The 14,965-nt window shown below is 32.8% G+C and overlaps 1 long non-coding RNA gene across 1 annotated transcript in view; it reads right to left on the reverse strand.

Moving 5' to 3' along the window:
• Positions 1 to 203: 203 nt before the first annotated feature.
• LOC128249872 (uncharacterized) overlaps positions 204 to 14,965 on the reverse strand; it is an 83,149-nt gene continuing 68,387 nt past the window's right edge. The window contains exon 3 of the long non-coding RNA XR_008266003.2: positions 204 to 400. This is a non-coding gene — a long non-coding RNA (uncharacterized LOC128249872). The remainder of the gene's footprint in view (positions 401 to 14,965) is intronic.

The raw sequence follows: 14,965 nt of genomic DNA on the forward strand, positions 1-14,965 counted from the left end.
AGCTTACAGTACAAACACAAGATTAGAACATATTCTATCGACTCCAGGATGTTTCCCGTCTGCAGTAAATTTGTATAATGGGAAAGACCCAAGAAGAGACTTAATAGTTTAATATTCGTATACGAGTTATAGAAAGTTATACAAGACACCACACACGTCTCCTATTTAAATAATTTTAGAAGGCAAACTGAACTTACCAAACTGGTTTGCCATAATGGAGACAGATATTGTTGCCAAAAATGAAAGCGCTGGTTCGGCAGAACGTAATGGTTTATATATTCTTTGACTAAGTATTATACAGAAGATTTAATCAAGCTGTTTAAATCAATTCCTCTAAGACATAGCAGTAAATGCTGAGCAGGCATGTTCTGAACAACTTTTGATAACAAAACTGTGACGGCTGAAATATAAAAAAAAGAAATAAAAATTAAAACAAAAATAGAAAGCTGGTGATAATATAAATTGGTTATAGAAAGACTTGATTTTATATCCCACAGATATTTGCTGGATTTACCACATAGGAAGGTAAATATTTGTTGTCTCAGCTGCTCATTCCTGTAACTTACAGCAATAACAAGAAAGTATTTTGCCTGCTCCTATGCTTCAGTCTACAAGAACAAACAAAATTATAACATGTAATTTCTTTGTTAACACTTTAAAGATCTAAACTAGAAATGTTTCTGATGCAGAGAAGCAGATGGTTTTAATTATAACATTTTCAGCTGAAATACTGATGGAATTTGGCCAAAAGAATTATTCGTACTTAATAGTTCGAAAACGCTTGGCAAACAGAAAAGAAAAGACATGAACATCTATACTCCCACCTCTCTGCCTCTCTGCCTCTCTGCCTCTCTCAACTCTTTCTGTATGTATGTATGTATGTATGTATGTATGTATGTATATATCTTTTGTTTCACACAAAGCAATACAAATACAAAGTATTGATTAAAACATTTCATAAGTGTGCTTTGAAAATCGATTGGGTAAACAATCAGTATTATTGTCATAGCTATATGTGTATCATACTTAGTGCAAATACATTGGAAAAGGCAAATTAAATACTATATTCGTCCGGCTATAATATCACTTATGAATGTACTGAGAAAGCGATGGAATTTGTTCTTGCCTGCGGTTAGCAGTGGGATTGCGCTACTGACAAAGCTTAAAGGAACAGGAATGCACGTCTAACGTTCACACCGCAGCTACTGGACGAAAAATGTCTGCTATATCGCATCACACTTCGAAGGCTATACTTTAGCAATCCAAGAGAAGGAGTGTGTTACGAAATACCAAATAAGCAAAAGAGACAGTGAAAATGTCGATGTCACATTTCTGTGGAAGATATCACGCATATGATCTGAAACTGCCCAAAATTGTCATCAAAGTATTACGTCCCAAAGCGACACGACATTGTTTAAACAATATGGAACGGCATCTCAAAGGTAAAGTCTGGTCTGTGATAAATATAGAGAACCCTATGTTATTGGGAACTCTGTTATTGAATACATAACATATATAAGAAACAAATCGGCACAAGGAATGTTAGGGAAACCTTTCTTTCAAAACTTCTACCAAACCTAAGCGTAATTGACCAAATATTGTTTGGGACAAGCAAGAAGAAACGTATGTGCTGTGACAGAAATCAGGTGCTCTGCTTAATAGCACATCCTTGAAGACCAAAGAACATGAAGATAAATGAGGACAACTGCTGGGAAACATTCATTTTCTATACTTAGATAATTTGACATTTACAGGAAAAATACTTGGCAGAGTTGGCGTTGGTAGTAAATACTCAAGGGGAAACCTACCTGTAAAGACGGGTTTTCAGAAAAGCAACCAACTTAACATATACATTGGAAACACAATATGTAAAGATGAACAGTAGAAATGTGGACCTCCGCGGAATTTGAACTCAGAACGTGTCTCAATTCCAATATCGTTATGAGGTTTAAAATGTGAATTTTGTTGTTTCTTTTTTACATCTACATTTTGAAGATGGATCGTTGTATCATTGTTAATAACAAGCTCCTTCCTTACAAGAAGATTTCTAATAATTAAAAATAGAAGAGAACACACACACATACATACACACACACATTCACACATACTTAGACATGCATGTATACATACTTATACATATACGTATGTATATACACACACATATATGTATATATGTATATATGTATGCATATATGTATATATATATGTGTGTATGTATATGTGTGTATGTGTATATGCATATATATATATATATATATATATATGTGTGTGTGTGTGTGTGTGTGTGTGTGTACCTCATACATATATATGCACATAGAAATATACAAATATATGTGGGCGGCTTAAATTCTGCAAAGGAAAATATATATCCCGAAAACTATACACATGTTTGTGTGTGTGTGAGTGTGTGTGTGTGGTGTATGTATGTGTGTTATGTGCTTCTGTGTGTGTTGTGTGTGTGTGATACTTTCTTATTTAAGTTTGTTTGTTAGGTATCGAGTGGCCTTCGATTTCCGCATAGCATGAGATCAATTAAATATTTCGTCGCATCTTTAGCTATGTTCTTCGCAAACATGAATTTTTTCTTCTTTGTGTGTTTTTTTCTTCTTTCTTCCAGTCATTTGATTATTTTCACCCACTTCTTTCTGTCCCATCATATCATTTGGCATGGAAACAGCCAATTAACACTGTAAAATGCCAACGCTTTTTTAGTAGTGCCGTATTGACGGCAAAACGTCTGAAAATATATTCCAGTCTCTATTGAGACTTCAGGTGTGTGAACTACGGCTCAACATCCTAAGTTCGTTGTTTCAATTTCCAGACCGCGTAACCGAGTAAAAATGCTGCAGCCTACATTGCTTTTTTCTTCTCTGCTATGACGACAACTAGTCGAGTACTGGTATTGTATGATACTCTTTCGATTTGGCTCATATAATCTGGATGTCCCACTTAAACAGAATATTTGTTGTAGCCCATCTTTTATACCAAGACAAAACAATGTACATGATAACACTTCCAATCAATTCAGATCAGAAGCCACGAGGGCCCGTCTACGTTCTGAGTTCAAATTCTGCCGAGGTCGACTTTGCGTTTCATCCTTTCTCTGTCGATAAATTAAGTACCAGTGGAACACTGGGATGATGTAATCGACATATACCCTCCCCCAAAATGGCTGCTTTTGTGGAAAAATTTAAAACCGTTATTATTATTAAGGCAGAGAGAATCATTAGCGCGTCGGACAAAATATTTAGCGGCGGCAGGTTCTTTACGTTTTGAGTTCAAATCCCACTGAGATGATCTTTGACTTCCATCCTTTAGGGCTCGTTAAATTAAAATATCAGTCAAGTATAGAGACCGATGCATTTCATTGTCCCCCACCACTAAAACTTTCTGGCCCTGTGCCAAACATTGAAGCGATTGTTGTTGTTGTTGCTGCTATTGCAAATATTGCTACGGGTGTTATAGTTATTGTCGTTGCAGAAGAAAACACATTCAGTCAGTAAAATAAAACAATTTAGTTACCACAACAAAAAGAAAAGTATTAAAAAAAGAAAGAAAGACTCCATATATGTCTCGGAACTGTAATAAATCTTCAGTAGTCTAGTTTACGGAATCAGATTTTCTGGTAAAATTCCAAATGTTTGCCAAATATTTAGAATTTAAACTGCATTGATAATAATTAACATAAAACTGGACTAGTTTCAAGACAATTATTGCAGTGTGCCGTGGATATTATTGCAGATAATGCACACCTGCCAATATATATATATACATACATGTCTGTGTGTACGCATGCGCGCGTGTGTGTATAGCTGTCTCCCTATGTATGTATGCATGTATGTATGTATGTATGCATGTATTATGTATGTATGCATGTATGTATGTATGTATATATGTATGTATGTATGTATGCATGTATGTATGTATGTATCTATCTATCTATCTATCTATCTATCTATCTATCTATCTATCTATCTATCTATCTAGCTATCTATCCATCTATCTATCGCACCGGTTGTTAAAGAGCATATATTCGCCATTCGCCACTGATGCAATAATTTTCAGAAAAGATTATATTTGAAACACACTTCGTTTTTTCCTATTCTTCCATACATAAATCTAAACCCATAACACATTACATGTATACGTATTTAGCTGATATGAATGTTTTGATGTTTTCCTATCAAAAGATTTATCAAATTTATTACCGTTCGCTCACTCGTTTGGTTGTTCAATGCTAAAATATGTACAAAGAATGGCAGTTATTTATTCTACCTTTATAGTAATGTTTAATTATGCAATAACAGACATCGAGTTAATTTTTATTGTAAATATATCGAGTTATCATTAAGATCTTCGTTTTCGTCTGCCATTGATTGATTTATTTTCTATATATATTTAAAATTCTTATCTATGTGTGTGTCTATGTATATGTATATATATACATACATATATATATACATATGTAAGAATATATGAATTTATTTAATATGTGTATATATATGTATGCATGTATGTATGTATTTTTGCGTATGTATACATGCGTACATACACTGAATTGCTATATAACTTAGTTCTGCATCGAAGAAGGTTTTTGATGTTTTCATAATTAACGAAGTTTTGAGTTTATTATTTTCCATTAAATCCGTTAGATGTGTGATTATGATAATATTTAATGATAATTGATTGACTCTCATCTCATAGATTATAATCTATTTATAGTAATATATTTATTTACTCCTGTTTTATATGCCGTTTTAATTAATCGATAAATGATATATATATGCGTTCTTCAACTTTTTCTGACCTTTCAGGGATAGCTTCCTCTCGGCTGATTTCTGGGTGAAACCGGCTACACTGCTCATAAGTACGTCCCGTTTCTGCCCACCTGCAGATCTTTCTAACCATCCACAGATTGGTTTAACTAGTCCGTTGGTCCATTTACTACATCACACATTCCGACGACTTTGTCCTGCTCCTCCAGTTGCCGAGCTATAAGTAAATTGCGTTGTTCTTGTTACAATTTGCTCCGACCACGGCCTCAAAATTTATTTATCGTTTTGAAATGGTATCGGCCACCTCGACATCTGTGCCATTCGAAACCAATACTGAAAAGTAGGATATCCACTTCTGATTCTGTGACAGACATGTCTACACACTTACCTAATTACTCACCTACATTCATAAGTACACACGTACATACTGACATACATACATACATACATACATACATACATACATGCGTATAGGAATGCACACATGCATACGCATGTACACAAGTGCATATGCACATACATGTGCATACATACATACATACATACATACATACACACATACGTACATATATATCATGAACTAACTGTTACTTTCTCAGATGCACCACGGAATTTTGTCAGTGAACAGGTCGCGGTCTCAAAGCGACGAAAATATTTTGGAAAATTAAAAAATTAAATTTAAATGTCGAAGTGAATCTAACGGTTTTTTTGTTTTTCTCAAATGGCTTATAAACACCTTCCACGCTGCAATTGTTCATATATATATATATATATATATATATATATATATATATATATATATATATATATATATATAGATGTATATATGTATATATGTATGTATGTATGTATGTATGTATGTATGTATTATGTATGCATGCATACATGTGTGTAAATATATATACATGCATGTATATATATATATATATATATATATATATATATATATATATATATATATATATAAAACTTCTTGTAATGAATCATTTAAATGGTTCGTATTCTTGTGTCGGTATAATAACATGATTTTTTTTCATTTCTGAAAATATGTAATTTAAATATCAGCCAATTATTCAATTTGTTTAGCCCGTATCAATTTAATAACATCTTAATTATTTTACATATGAAACAAAATTGCTCCTATGATATGATCACACAATTATAGTCGATATCAGAAAATTTCATATTGTACAAATCTTTAGTTTTTTAAGTTGTGTTTATTAATTTATGAAATCAACATTTTAACCATATATCTGTTATATATATAAATATAAAAACAAACAATTTTAAATTTTGAGACATTCGCTAATTTTATTATCAAATATTCCTCATTCATAATTCATGTATAAGATAATTTTGTCTTTTTTATAATGCGATTGTTTTGAAAGCAGATTTCTGCGAAATATTAAAGAAATATTCATTTCAATTACTTAATAATAAATAGCAAAATTTAACTCTTAGAATTGAATCACGTTTTTCAGTTATTGTTTCTGAAGTATAAATTACTTCATATAAACAACATCATATGTATAAATCATATGTGGCACATGCACATAGCTGTGTGTGAGAGTTTATACTTACGCATAATAATTTAGGGAATTGTCGTTATGATCAGTATATAATCTGCTTGGTTTTAGACCGTTTTGATAAAGCTCTTGGTCTGTGAGTCAGACTGCAACCTGCAGTAACATTTAATAAGAAATACACACACACACACACACACACACACACACACACACACACACACACACACGCACACTTATGTATACTACATAATACATACATACAAACATACATGCATGCATACATGCATGCATACAAACATGCATACCTACATACATCCATCCATCCATCCATACATACATACATACATACATACATACATACACACAAACTGACACACATACACATGAACGTATGGTTGCAGACGTGACCGAGGGGCAAGAAGCTTGCTTCCCAATTACATGGTTCTGGGTTAAGTCCCATTGCATAGCATCTTGGACAAGTGTCTTCTACTATAACCTCAAAAGAGATCCGACATAATTTTATATAGACTAAAGACTGGAATTTGTTACAACAGAAGGAAATCCGTTGGAATTTTACTTACATACGTTGAATCATACAGGCGTAAAGGCAAATATACGAGGATGATAGATAGATGATAGATAGATAGATAGATAGATAGATAGATAGATAGATAGATAGATAGATAGATAGATAGATAGATCAGTGATATCATTATATTTATTTGACTTATATTACTCATTGATAGTGATATTTACAAGGAAAAATGACCTATAAATTATGAACATGGCGCTCAAAATCTCCCTCGGTTAAAAGACACCGTAATTATTTATCAAGTTATATATTTTCTTTCACTGTATAACCCACAATTGACTGTTAAAATCTAGCGGTTTCCTTTAAGAAGAAACCTTTATCTAAGAGAATTGCAACAGTTAACAAAGGAATTTAGGAGTAAACCGGGAATACTTGTTCATGCAGGTAAATATTAATAGCTAGATAACTAAATGTCGTGACGTAGTATTCCTGTATTTATTTTTTATTCTTCCGTTATCTACTGACGTCATCGTAAGTTTAAATACTAAACTGGATTTTCTTAGAATATTATATTTCCTTTTGTATGCATTCATGCAGATATTAGAGATATTATCTCAGTTCACTTTGAATTTAATCCGTTTTGAGTTAACTCGATAACGTTGCGTTAGCATAAATATATATTGCTTTGACTGTTATTTTCAAACTTTTTTTCTAATTCTTAATTTGGTGGCGCAATAGGATAGATCGTCGTTGAGGTATGGTGCGATCATCTATTAAACATGTGGTTTTCTCCATTTTTGTTATATATGTTGTTATATATGTGAATGTATGTGTGTATGTGTGCGTGCGTGCGTATGTATGGGTGCGCGCGTGTGTATTATATATATATATATACGCACACACACACACACACACACATATATATATATATATATATATATTTATATAAATAAGGATAAGATCGGTATTTAAAATATTGATCTTATCAAGTGGTCAGCATGGGAATAAAAACCATCAAAGGTAATAATTATTTAAAATTATAATACAGGGTATCAAGAGATACCACCACGCTGAAAAAATAGCAGTCAAATCCTGACTCCAAAACCACAAATTGTGGTTTTGGAGTCAGGATTTGACTGCTATTTTTCCAGCGTGGTGGTATCTCTTGATACCCTGTATTATAATTTTAAATATATATATATATATATAGACACACATGTAAACGTCTATTAAAGATGTGATTTCCACCATTTTTGTTCATATATATATATATATATATATATATATATATATATACACATATACCTGGTATGTTGTGGAATAGTTTTATAAGACATCCGTTTGATATATATATACACAGACATGCAGGAAGTAAATAAACGTCTTTAATTTTCAAAATCTCTGATTTTAGCGGATTAATATGTTTTCAGCGGTGTAGAATTTACAATGTAATTATTCTTTTTCATTCCAGGCGCCATTATATTAAACATATGGGAAGAGTAAACATGCCACGCACTAAAAATTCACAACAGTTAGATTTTCAAAGAGGTCGTTTTGTTGGACAATCTGAGGTGATTGAATAAGAATTGGAAGATACAGAAATTCTAGAAGTCACCAAAGCAGCCGGGTGTCTAAGGAAAATCGTAATGTAAATTACAGCTTTTGCGTTTTATTCCTTCTCACAGTTGGCTTGTCAGCCCTGTTAGTTTCGCTAGACCCCAGTGTTGAACCTAATCCTGGGCCAATGGATTGATTTTTGTGTTTTTTCATTTGGATTAAAACAATATAACATTGGCACTGGTTCGGCATTACGTGTCAAAAGTTAATGAATGCGATCTATATTGTAATGTGATACAATATTGTTTTACATTTATTCTTTCACTTTTCATTCTAATGTGACATAAGTAAGATCATCTTATTTCTATTTGAAATAAATGAATAATTTATATCATAATGTGAACAACATTAAGAATCGCCGACTTTCCGTCTTTATGGCCACGTTAGCGGAATGGTGTGTCAGTGTATGAGTGTTGAGTGACATATCGAACGGTTGGAGGTGAAACTCTTGACAAAAGCAATGAGGTGGCATTATACAAAACTGAAGGCAGGAGTCTCAAGGGAGAAGGGAAATGAGACTTTCACAAGATCAGCAAATGCGTGTGCCTGGTGAACCCTTATCATGATGGGTATATTGGGCTTCGTATGTATTACCCGTATCACTTTCATGGCATCCACTGTTTTTTCACTCAATAATAATAATAATAATGAAGATCTAAGGGTATCTTTTTAAAACTTTTGTCTTAAACCTGAACAATCGTTAAAGTCAAGACGATTTATTGACACTGCATTGAACTAGTTCACTCTCTCTCACTCTTTCTCTCTCTCTCACTTCCTCTCTATCCCTCTCTCTTTCACGCTTCCTCCCTCGCATTATACCCATATTTCTCCCCTACCCCACCTCTATCTCTCCGTCTTACTACCCCTCCCTCCTTCCTCCTTACTGTATGTCTTTATATCCTGTCTCATGTTATACTCGTTCGCACTGCATCATCAGCAACGAAAGCACAAATGAGATACAGGTGAATAAAATCAATTTGTTATTTATTGATTACTCTATCAGTCCATTTATCAGTCTAAGCCTACAGAAATTAAACACATACACGCATACATACACGTATACATACACGCATATATACAAACACACGCGCGCACGCGCACGTTCTAATATTTATTAAGTGTTCCATTTAGTCGAACTTATTTCTCTGTTATTTTTTCTTTTTAGTTTTTGTTTAGAGAACTTTTATATTATTGATTTCTCTCTTTGCAACTTCTATAATTATATTCATTTACAACATTTTAAAACTTTTCTCCACCTGGCTTTTGCTAATTGTTCACATATATATGTATATATACATACACACATATATATATATATATATATATATATATATATATATATATATATATATATATATATATATATATATGTATGTATATATACATATATATATATATATATATATATATATATATATATATATATATATATATAGATAGATAGATAGATATAAATTTATTTATGAGGGTAGAAATTAATATATACGTGTGTGTGTGTGTGTGTGTGTGTGTGTGTGTGTGTGTATCGTCAGTGTATCATATGTCCAAAAGACAAGCAAACTCTAAGACATAGAGCAGTAATGTACTTATGTAGTTAAGCCTATGTCGGGTCATAGAGTGACCAATGGTTTTTCGTATCCACAAAGGGCTTAGCCCCATGCACGTTTCGTTAGACTTTAAAGCCGAAGAAAACTGTAATTCTTCAGTTCTGGGAGGTAGGAATTCGTTAGTCATTTGGTCAGTAATTCACCAAAGAATAAATAGTCTGGTGTCAGCGAGGACGGGTTATCACCTTTAGACCAGTTCATCTAGGCTAAAAGAGCGGGGAACAAGGGATTTTTTCCTTGAGTTGTTTTACGATCGTAAAGACCCTTCCAGGTCTAATCGGAGAACGGGGAATTACATGCTTGCAGCAGGTAGTGTTTGTAATGGATGCAAGGACTAAATTCCCTGGTGAGCGTTCAGTGATTCACGTTTCAGACAGTCTTTGAGTATCCTTGTTCTCTCAACTATATAAAGCTTGAAGTGTTAACCCTCTTTAATGTAGGGTCTCAATCGCTCCAAGATTCTCCACTTGATATCGTATGGGTTCCTTTAATTTTTGAGGCGTCAAACGTAGCTGGACAGGAATGTGATAAATCGTCTTTACTGAATCCTGAAAGAGGACTTGTGGTTGTACAAGCACTGCTTGATGGCCGTCCCAGGTGATCTGATGTACTTCCAGCCTTGCGTGTTAGTTGTGCTCGCATTACTGGTGCATCTTCGGTTGATTCCGGACCTGGAGATGTTCTTGTCGCCGTTGTTGCTAGAGCTGCCATCGGTAAGAGTATCATTATGATAAGAGTATCATTATGATAAGAGTATCATTATGAGGCGTTGGTTCAGCGATATCGCTGCGGCTGTTGTCATTGTGATTCTAATGGGATTTTGTTGCTCTTTCAAGCATTATCTACAATTTATGTAGTGAAGATTGAAACCACTTCGCGAGGTCGTCTGCTCTTTTAATAGAATTTTATGCAATGTACTTATCCTCCTTTTCATTTTTTTAAAATGCAGTATAGCATGATTCTAATGAGATTTGGCTGCTATTTCAAGCATTATCTACAACTGAAATTGCTTTGTGAAATAGCCATTTTAGTTGATACAACTTAAATCGTTCTCTATTACTCGCCATAACGGTTGTGTTAATACTGCGCAGTTTAATGGCGGCTAATAAAATTTCTAAAGGTTATTCAGCTAAAGTGACTTGTTACTATTTATATAAAACCATCCAAGAAAAAAAAATGATTTATTTATAGGAATTATTTCTAGTTCAGTTACAAAATAACATCATGGTCAGATATAAATTAAATCGACTATGACAAACCTTTAACCACCTTCTATTCCACCATTTCCACTACCTACAACAACAACAATAACAATGACAACACCAATTGTTTAATTACAGAGCAGCCAAATTTTTTGTGTTGTTAGATCTATCACAATTCTGTTATTTTCTCGATTTGTGTTTTATCTATTGTATTAAACAAAAGAAAACAGTCGTGACACCGCAATCTTTTTTTATAGGCAATTAGATAAAACTTCCTTTCTTCTCTTCATTAATAGTCTAGACTTGGCAATACAGCATATAAATATCATTATTGTTTTCTATGTGAATTATTTTTTTAAATGAAGAATTCCAATTTATACGGACATGATATAGTTATTTGAAATCAATATGAATTTTTACCTTAGATTTGCTGACTAAAATGCCAGTCTAAAATGCCAGTCTATCCAGCGAAAAAGCGAAAGTTTTATGATTCATAACGCTCTTTCAATTTAAGACAGATAAATTTGATTCGTTTTCTAAGAATTCGAAAGCTGTAATCCAGCATGATGGAAAACTTATGACTGAAACATAAAATTGCTAAAAGAACACTCAGAGTGAGAAAGAAGGGATGCGTTCTTGGATCGTTGCCAGGCTTCGCAGGTACAAACAAGAGGTGTTCTTGGATCCATAGAAATGGTGACTTGCTTTCCATGATGCATAAGAAATCGAGATCACAATATTTCTTCTGGGCGAGACTACGGTCAACCGTAGGGTTACTCATTTAGAGATCAGAGAATTTGATCAACGTGAAAGCAAATGTTTTCCTTAACAACACAGCATATCACCCGATCTGGGAATCGAAATCATGAGCTTGCTATCGCGAAGCAGCACCCAAATCGCAAGGCTACACCAACTTTACACTTCAGAGATAGGAAGGGAGAAAGAAAAGAAGGTATCGTTAGTTAGGAGATCTGGTCCGAATGCTTGTGATGCAGTGGCCCCCATAAGATAGATAGATAGATAGATAGATATATAGATAGATAGATGGATAGATAGATAGATAGATAGATGGATAGATAGATAGATAGATAGATGGATAGATAGATAGATGTTGTACTGTATCAACCAGACAATCAAATGTTGTGATACACCACAGTTACACATATTATTGCTTTTCCTCGTATTACTGAAGCTTTCGAACAATACCACACCGCGGGCTGGGGAGTCGGGCGAAATTCCTCCCTCAACGGAACGCCAGTCATTTACACCCGAGTGGTCTCCAGCATTGTGAAATATTATAACAAACGAAAGAGTTTCGCTTACGCATATATGCATACGTAAATATATGTGTACACACATACATACATACATACATACATACACATACGCACATACACATACGCCAGTATATATGTTTGTGTGTTTTTTGTATATATACTTTTATATACATATATATGATCAGTTATATGTACATGCACATACATGCATGCGTATATACATACATATATGCACACATATATATATGTACATATGAAAAAATGCTTATATGCATATATATATATATAGATAGATGCATGCAAACACACGTATATAGAAAGATATACATACATATGTATATATATATAAACATATATATATATATATATATATATATATATATATATATATATATATATATATATATATATATATATATATATATATATATATATATATATAAACATAGATACATATGTGCTAGTATGTGCATGTGTGTGCATGAGTGTATGGGTGTGCGCACGCGTGCGTGTTTGTTAATGTGTCTTTCCTGAAACTAAAATTTCTCGTATAGACATGACTACCGAAGCAGTTAAATAGATTTTTGGCATGTTCTTCATATGCTCTCTCAGAACTAATGGCCAACAACGCAGAATACCATCATATTTTGTCCTTCTAAAGCAGTTTATGACATAACATTCTGTTCGTGCCGTGTCTGGGCGAACACATTGACTACACATGTATGGGTGATAATATTTATGCCGGAATACATTCCGGAATTGAAATTATAGAATTGTTATTGATATCACAGAAGCCGTTTCAGATATTATGAGACGTTAAGCAATACAGCCGAGTACATTCATCTTAGGAACGTTTCTTTGAAAGTCTGAGCATTAAAGTACGTTCCAACATGATCTGAAGAAACAGGAATAGTAGCGGAATGTTCAACGCAACGATAAATCTGTTTTAATTTGCTAGTGGCAAATTCGCGAAAGTATAGAAGTAGCACTGAGATCGTGCAGTAACTACGCCGATAAAAATTCTTTGCAAAGAGTGTGTATGTGTGTGTATTTGTGTGTGTGCATGCGCTTGTGTGTGTGTGTCTTTATACACATACACATAAATATATGTATATACAAACACATATACATGTCGATATATATATATATTTATATATATATATATATATATATATATATATATATGTGGAAATACGATCATATATATATATATATATATATACATATATATATGTATATATATGTATATATATGTGCGTATATATATATGTACATGTAAATAGATGTATACATACATATATACATGCATATATATGTACATGTAAATAGATATATACATACGTATATACATGCATATATATATATATATATATATATATATATATATATATATATATATATATATATATATATATATATATATATATATATATATATATACATGCATATATATACATTTATACATATACATACATATACACACATATATATATATATACATACATATATACAGATATATATATATATATGTATATATATATATATATATATATATATATATATATATATATATATATATATATATATATATATATATATATACAAACATAAATACATACAAATTAGCTGAAAGTAGCAGTATTTGTAATGGATGATAATTGTATGAGCATGAATATATATATATATATATATACACATGTGTGTGTGTGTGTGTGCGTGTTTAAATCCATCTGCAGACACACGTACACGCAGACAATCAAACACATTCATATTCTTAGAAGGCCCACAATGAATTCATAGACATGAAATTATTGCATTAACCTTTATCTTTTATGGTCTACATATTTCTATAATAAAAAAGAAAAAAAATTCCGAATGTGGTAGGATTAGTAACGGCAGAATGAGTTCGTTAAATCCATACTGTCATATATAGTCCCATAAGTTTGCAGCGTGAGTTCAAATCTTACTGAGTTTCCATGCCATGCATCACACATTTCTCAGCGATAAAATATAATATAGAGGACATTTTTCTTTTATATTCCGCTGACCTCGTACTTGCAACGCACTCAGATACAACTCAGTCAGCCGTATAGCAGCCGCCTGATTTATTCCGTTGGTGTGTTTATCGTTTTCACATATAATAGACCTTTTGTCTATAATCGAAAGGTAATTGATAGAATTTATTTCATTAGATAAACATACGTGTTTAGTCTATCAATTTCTGTGAATTAGGATATAAACACTCTCGAAAACACACACACACACACACACACACACACACACACACACACACACACACACACACACACACACACACACACACACATTCTTTTATTTGTTTCAGTCATTTGACTGCGGCACCGCCTTTAGTCTAACAAATCGACACTAGGACTTATTCGTTGTAAGCCTAGTACTTATTCTATCGGTCT

This window comes from Octopus bimaculoides, chromosome 18, assembly GCF_046866305.1.
Source record: "Octopus bimaculoides isolate indiv1 chromosome 18, ASM4686630v1, whole genome shotgun sequence".
Lineage (NCBI taxonomy): Eukaryota > Metazoa > Mollusca > Cephalopoda > Octopoda > Octopodidae > Octopus > Octopus bimaculoides.